This window comes from Theobroma cacao, unplaced genomic scaffold (genome assembly GCF_000208745.1).
Source record: "Theobroma cacao cultivar B97-61/B2 unplaced genomic scaffold, Criollo_cocoa_genome_V2, whole genome shotgun sequence".
NCBI lineage: Eukaryota > Viridiplantae > Streptophyta > Magnoliopsida > Malvales > Malvaceae > Theobroma > Theobroma cacao.
Genome location: NW_017234805.1, coordinates 15,772 through 24,303, shown reverse-complemented (window position 1 = coordinate 24,303; position 8,532 = coordinate 15,772). Strand labels below are relative to the sequence as shown.

The 8,532-nt window shown below is 31.3% G+C and overlaps 1 long non-coding RNA gene across 1 annotated transcript; it reads left to right on the top strand.

The window, feature by feature from the left end:
- The first annotated feature begins 742 nt into the window (after positions 1 to 742).
- Positions 743 to 1,392, top strand: LOC108663922. Its single transcript, XR_001930015.1, has 3 exons — positions 743 to 814; positions 1,145 to 1,273; positions 1,364 to 1,392. It is a non-coding gene; the product is annotated as an uncharacterized LOC108663922 (long non-coding RNA).
- The last annotated feature ends 7,140 nt before the right edge of the window (positions 1,393 to 8,532 follow it).

Here is an 8,532-nt window from a genome sequence, read left to right as displayed (position 1 = left end):
AAATCATTAATTAATATACTTTTAGGTTAATATTCTTAATGGCTATTTTTCACTCTCACCATAACTCACTTTATGGCTATTGCTGTTTTTACCATATGCAAATTGACTATTTCACCATCTTTTTTGTATATTTTCCATACAATATTAAATTTCTTTATTAAGTGAATGATTTATGATTTTCAATGTCAAAAGTAAAAATAAAATCATGAAAAATAATTTTGAAATATAGAAATTAAAAACAAAATTATTAGGTTTGTTTTAAAAATGAAAAAAGTTTAAGATGATCATGACCAACTTCCTACCAAACATGATAATCTAATTACTTAATGCATATTGCAATCAATCTTAGGAGGATCACCCCTTATCCAAACCCCACTAATATGTTTCTTTCTTCCATGAAAAACATTCCTTGAGAAAAGCTTTTAAATGTGTAATTGAGAGGTTTTTGCATTTTCATGGCGATTATTAATACTATAATACTGGGCAATGTAGTTGAATATTTTAGAGCCAGCAATGAAAAAGAAAAGGGGAAAGTCAAAGTTAGTTGCTAGGGAAATAACATCCTTCAGACTCTCCGATGAACGATTTGATCTTGCCCAAATTGAGAAGGTAAGTTGTTAACATCTCAAGATAACTCTATTCAAATATCTTTGGTCGCTATTAGGTGTTAAGAAATAATTTTTTGAAAAAATGCAGCATTTTCAAATGTCACTTGATGGCAAAGAAAAAGGAGTTCAAGTCCCTTCTCATCGAGAGATTAGATGGATGGAAAATTGATTGCAAGAAACGGGCAACTGGGAAAGTGCTTGATATGGTAATTATATTTAACTTCTTGTTTCGAGTTTTCTATATATAATTGTTTCAAAAAATGCAGAAATTCCAAAACTGCTAAATCATTTGAAACTATTTTAGAATTATTATTATTATTGTCATTTGAAACTGTTACAAAATCGAGGGAAAGGATGAAGTTTAGTATGTTTGATTAAAGGGCTATTCATCTATAACATATCAAATTAAACGATCATTTATATTTAAAGAAGTTTTAAAAAAATGTTATAAATTAATATAAGATCTTGTGGTTTTAGTTTTTCCTATTTTTTATTATGATTTTGGTTGAAAATGATGATGAATTACATATGTGCAGTATTATACACATGAGATTTCCAAGAAGTCATTCCGATCAGTTAAGGAAGTAATGAATTTTATATTATATGAAGTTGATCCAAGGAAAAGGTAGGAGGAAAATAAATGCAATCCAAATGAATATCCATTGGTGAGTTTCAATCTTAATTATTGAAATTAACTATTTGCTTGTTGGGATTAATGATGAGGTAATTAATATAAATTATTAAACATTTTCCAGGTACATAGACAATATTTCTTTGGCAATTTGAAGGAAAACAAATGAATGCTAATGGAAAACCTTCAAACATCCATTTTTATTTTTATTTTTATGCTGATGTATACTTTCTTGCTACTAGTAAGGAAATGAAGAACTAGGAAAGATTTTCCAGCCGAACACATTTTTATTTTCTAGCTTTTACATATAAGCAATTACTTTGTTTTTTTATGTACTTTTTAGTATAAACTAAAAATTTCTAGGTAATTATTTTTCTTGCATAATTTAGTTAATTGTTTTTATATTCAAGTTACTATTACTTTGCAAATTTTATTTTTTACTTATTTTTAAGGTGCATCAATTGCTGTATTTTATTCTAATAAGATAAGGTCAAAAGAACATTTTTCTTTATTTTTGTGATTGATGGACTCTTTTCATTAATAAACTATAAGTTACACTACGTGTTGTGCTCGGGTGAAATAAATCTTTGTGTATTTTGCTCGAGGAATAAATTTTTTAGTTAGATTTGTTAATAACTGGGCAAGTATTTGCAGAAATATTTATAAACAAAAGTTGTTGTAATTTGAAAGCTAAAACAGAAGGCAATTTTGTGCTTCTTTATAATTTTGTACATTCATCCCCACCTAGCTAACAAAATGTGTATCCCTACAAAAGAAAATGCCATAATTCTTTGGCGAAGTTGCACAAATGATTTGCTCTTGTATTTGTTTTTGAAGCTTGCTTTTCTAGAGCTCTTTTGTTGCACACACCTTCTAATGTCATGTTTTGAGATTAATTCAAAATTCATAGTGCGATTGCCATTAGAAAAATATGTAGAGTTGTTAAACAACTTTGCCAATGTTGTTCGAACATTTTAATGCTATACAAAAATCATGATCAAAGTGTCAAATTGATCATGCTGCCTTTATGCCAAAAATATAAGACAATGTGCTATACAACTGTGAATGAAATTCCACAGTTTGTTAGTGTTGGTAGGTAGGCAAAAAATGTGCAAGTTGAGTGTTGATCTCATAGAGAATTGATCTAAAATTTCACTAAGTACTAAAATTAATACAATTTAGTCTTATCTAAACAATCAAAATCAAGTAACTAAATAAATTATAAATTAACTAAATCTAACTAAGAAGAATTTAAACTAAAAAAAATCAAAATAATAATAACTAAAAAAATATCAAATCAAATAAGCCTAAGATTACAATATCCCTCACACTTCATCTAAATCTTACCTCTCTCTCTCTTAACTTATTCCAATGAGATGAGTTGCTAACCTAAAGTCCTCAATTATTTATAAGGCTCTCTTAAAACCCTTATAAAAATATTTATTTTAATCAAAACACTATATCTCTATTTGTATTGAAATTAAAACAGACACATTAAGTTCAAGCTCTAATATTGGCTACATACGGTATATAGGTATATCTCTATCTTATACACAAATCAATTTATTCATCGAAAGGCATCTTTACAAACCCGTAGTGCTGTGGCGCTAGCTTTCTACTGCCACGGCATTGACTTGTGATGTATTGTTGTCCTTCTTCAAGGCAAAACTAGCAAGTAGTAAACATGAAAGTTGTATCTCTACCTCTTAGCTTTCCAATGGTCAAGAATCACGTAATTTAAACTTTTGTACTAGATATATGCTCGAAAAACCGAAACATGTGCAGAGAAAGTCTACACCTAGAATGCACTCTCTTAGTCAAATTAAAAGTCTTTCTTCAAAGCACACCTACAAAAGCACAATTTAATCAATAGCAGCTTTTCTTAAGCAATTTCACATTTAACATAGCCTAAAATAATCTAAATTCAACTGACCAAACATATTTTACCATATTTAAATAAATAACTAAAAACACTTAAAATCTTTGCTAAAACTCAAGAACCTAGCAACTTAATAGCTAAAATTAAGACAAAATAACTTTATATCATAGAGTTATCAACTGTCATAACCCATCACTGGGCCATTACCTATGCAAGGGCCTAGTAGGCAAGCCCACTTGACCAATAAAAGTTGTCAATACAAAATGCATTAGAATAAACAACTATAACATTTAAGAGAATTCCTTATCTCATTAAATATGCATACACGTACAATTCTACTAAAAGTATATATTTCCTTTGAAAATTTATAACATTTTCCAAATATGTGTATGTGTAAAACCATCGAAACCAAAGAATTTACAAATTTAGATACCAACATATTATGCTCTAACCAAAGGCCAGGTATAAACATTTATCAAAATTTTTAACCAAACAAAGTGTGACTCGAACTTAGCAAAGCAACTCAACAGAAGGTCAAAAACCTCAACTTGATGCCTTGAAGTCCATTTACCAAGTATTATCAAAGTGACCTCCCTTGATAAGCCAACCAAAGATTTATCTGTAACGATCGCACCTCGATCGCTACTGGCCTCTGAGTCTTGCAGGAGAACCCGCCAAGTCCTGAACAAGCCTTACTTGAAACTTTTGTTAATACATTATATTCATTCCACAATTTATGTAATCGCTTTGAACCATATAAGTCTTTGTAATATACCTAAAACGAAAAGTTGAACAAATCAACTAAACTTTTATTCCACATTATTGTATAAATACATTAAAATTTATAATCTCCAAACGTACATTTGCATTCACATTAGTGTCTATTTACAAAGCAAAATACACTATGAACGACTCGACCTCTAGTAGCAAAGCGACTTAGAGTAAGTGCTAAGAGATGTCGTTACCTATATGCGGTGGACAATATGTGTAAATGAATACAAGCTAGGCTAATCAATTATCTACAAAAAGGGAGATAAAGGGGTGAGTCTCATAGACTCAGTGATCATCTACTCCGTGATCAAGGCGTAGATGGGAAACAAGCTTAGAGCAAAACTTTTTGAACAATAAAACCAAAGTATAAAATGACAACCTTATAAAACCAACTAAGGAACTTTTGCCTTGTAAAAATTCCATGTAAATCATAGTGCAATACTTTCATTAGCAAACAATGTTGAAAACCAATACATAATAAAATAGATTTCAGTTCACAAAATCATTCAATATTTGCATAAATACAAATGGCAGTATGTAAACAGAAATGCTCCCAAAAGGTGTGGCATGTAAAATGCTGGAGTACATCCACATAAAATAATCCATAATCAATTTGTTCAGCACGAAAGCTATTGATTAAAAAGGAAAGTAACGGATAAAACAGTATCTCTCCACCATTCAAAAGAGTAATCAACTCGTGGACCTATTTCCACGTAATAACATCCGAGAGGCCCCCCTCCACCAGATTGCCTAAGCCATGGACGTCTCGATGATGTTGGCCGACATTAGAGAAATCATGTCGTTGCACCCACGTATATCAATTTATGGCCTAGCCACGTATAACAACCAGTGGCCTTGCCACATATAATCACGGACCATGGCCTAGCCAAGTCTAACAACCCGTCGGTAACGCAAAAGGTTCTCTAGCTAAAGCTCACTTATGTACAAGGGTCACACTATCCCGATGTGACATTCCACTTACTCTGGATGCTCTCGATTGTCAAAATTATTTTCAAAACCAAATCAAGGTTTTCAAGAGTTTTTCTTTAAATCATTCGAAAATAAGGTTCGGCAACCTTTCAAAATTATTTTTCACATGAAAATGCATGGTGTAAACATTTGCATAAAGTTTGAACTAAAATCGACTCACAAGAATTTGCATTTAAGCCATTTCTCAAGTGCAATAAACTATGCACACTACAGAAAGATTCAAGGCATGGATTTGATGCAAAACATTACAAAAAGGCTTGTTTCCTGGTTTCTAAAACACTTTACATATATATATATATATATATATATATATATATACAACAGTAAATTACACAAGATTGAAATAAGATGATAAAGAGGATTCGAATTTTACTCTTAAAGTAAGAGATTATGTATGAATTAATCAATAAACTGAGAGATTCGAACCATATTCATTAGATAGGAGATCATGTATTAATTAATAAACTAAATACTCAAATGTNATCTTTTTAAAATTGACACCCCCTACTCACCTCTCTTGGGGGGATATTACTTCCCTAAATTAAACTCCTTATGTCCTCAATTCATCAAGATGACTTACCGGTCACCCGTTTTCTCCTTGAATTATCCTTGGCAATTATATTTCACTTAGTCAATCTCCTAACAGCAATTAGTTCCAAAATACTTATAGTAACATTACAATTCATTTGTCTTACATTTGCTACCCACGTTTACTTAAGGTTTTTATATCCTATTCCATTCTCTTTCCCATTCAAACATTAATCATCATTTTAATAACTCAAATAATGCTAAAATCACCATTCTTCCTTAATTAGCTTTTGCATATTCATATGCATATTGAAATATTTTTACTAAAGGAATTCATAGCCTTTACATGCATAATTCTCTATATTACATGTACCGGTAACTTATTTATAACATTAAGTGCCCATTTCAACTTATTTCTTTTAAACAACATAGCAAGCAACCTTAACATTTCTAACTAGCACAAGCAGTTCTCCTAGCCAATTTTAAGGTATCATAATACATTCACATTGCATGCTTACCTTTTAAAGTAGCTTAGACTTTGCATGCATCTCAAAACATCTCCCTAGCTTTAATCGTCAAGGTTACCACACATAAATCTATCAATTAACACCTACATTTTTCCACCATTTAGGAATTCAAAGGTTAAGAACAATTTACCACTTTTTTGTTTTATCTGAAATCCGTCATCTAACCAAGGATCAATGTCATGCATGCATCCATATTCTTTAAACCTTAGAAATCTTTACTGCCACAAACACAACCCAACATTAGCAATCCGAATTTCCAAGGATACATTCAAATTAAGGTCATTCTCTTACCTTTTCCTTACTTGAATCACAAAACCAAGCCACACATCCTCTTCCAAGTTTAAAATCTCTTTTTGGATGGTGAAATATCAAATCTCAACAAGGTAAAGGGAAGGAAATCTTCAAGGTTGCCTTAAGTTTTCTTTAAAACCGAGCCTTCCCTTAAATCTCTACTTTCTTTTCTTTTCTTTCCACCATGTAGGTGGAACTTACAAAGCCATTTCTTTCCTTTCTTTTCCTCTTAAAGGCATGGTTTGTCCAAGTTCCTAAAGCCTTCATTGCCTTTTTCCCTTTTTTTCCTTTTTTTTTTCCTTTTTATGTTTGTTTCTTTAGTTTCTTATTAGACCATCTTGCCACCCAATGATTCTTCATGCACCAATATTCTCTACATTTTATTGGTTAAATATCCACCCTTCATTATCCTACCATTCTTTAATCTATCTTCATGCATTCTTAATGCGTTTCCATTTCATCCATCTTACTTATGTCCAATAACCTTTCATACGTTCTCCCACATTATTTCTCATTTTGCCTCCCATTTAGTCAATAACATTACATGCATATATATTTCCTTTCTTTTATTCCAACATTGCCACCAAGTGTCCTCCATGCAAAAATTCTCTATGCTTTCTTTAACTAGTAAAATCACAAGCATATTTCACCTTGTGCATTTCTCTCTTTCCTTTTTATTTGCACATGGTGGGGGTCCCACATGTTCCCCACTAAGATTACACTTTTATATGCTATCTTTTGCATGTAATGATATTGTCACATGCATGTGCCAATCTTCCACATAACCTCATTTTCCATAACTAATTATTTTCTTTTCATCCAATTTTGCATGTGACCAATAATTTCTCTATCTAAATAATATAATATAATATAATATAAATAAAATATTATTTTATTCATGTCATCCAAAAATTCTATTTTTGGTCTCCCCCACTTAGACTTAGTTTATCTCTCGCAAGATACGACCTGTTCTAGCATTGAATTATTTTAATGTTATTTTATAAATAAAATATTATTTTATTTTAAAATTCTCCACTTATCTCCTCAAGTTCCAAAGTGTCTTACTTTGCCTTGGTTCACTTCCAAATCGCCTTTTAACTCCGTTAACTCATCATCGAGAAAATATTATTATTTTATTATTATTTTTTCATGTGTAAAATATTTTATTTCAAAATATTCCTTCCACCCAGCACCACTATTTCGCACTCAATTTAGGTTCAATTGGCCTTCGTCCTATCGATAAGGTTGTATTGGCTTCTCTACTGCGGGTATGGGGTGTTACACTATCAATCTGAAAACAAACATAGATATTTTGTAGAGTGAGATATAAAATCCCCATGAGCAAATATTAGAGATGGAATAAGCAAAACATAGGAGTTTTGAGTAAACATATTTGTAATAAACATGCCACTTTCCAATTCAAAATCCAAGATTTGATCAAATGCACTTAAAAAGGGATAATTATATATCCTTTAGAATGCTAAAAATCATATTCAAAGTACCTTAGAAACATAGAGTAAGTTGCCTAAAGACTCCTTAAAACGAGGTCAAAATGCCATAAACAATTTACTTTTAACTGCAGTGATCGACTTTTCCTTGATGAACGATCAATCCTTCTGAAACAGAACACTTCCTTATGTCTTCTGCTAGCTAGGGGCTAACTTTTGGTCTTTATGGCTGCACTTCCATATTTCCAAAATCTAGTCTTAACCCCTTCCAAATTCACTTCATTTACCTCATGATGAATTATCTTTTCCAATCCCTCAAATCAAAAGTTCCAAAATACCATGATTCTACATTTGGTGAACTAAACATATTTCAACCAAGGAATTTAATCTAATCAATTCAACAATCAATTTTTCAAGCATACATTATAAACATATAACACAATCATGATAATGTGTGCATTCCAAATAGGCATGCGAGCAAGCATAACTTATGAACAAACATGCAATACAAATGATCCAAATATGATTATACACCAATCCATATCAAAAGTGTAATAAAGCACATGTTTCTTTGTGCTAAGGCTCATGGCTAAAATTCACAAGTGCTATGGCACCTACAAAGTTTAAAAGTGCAAACGTGCCTCATAAAGTCAAACAGTGCTAAGGCACCTAACAAAGTTCAAAAGGTACGCACCTTACAAAGTTCCATAGGTGCTAAGACACCTAACAAAGTTTTAAAGGTACTAACGCACCTAATAAAGTTCAAAATGTGCAAAGGCACCTAAAAGGGTTAAAAAATGTGAAAACCCCAACTCACATAGGAAATTAAACAAGAGACCAAAAAAGTAATAGCTAAATT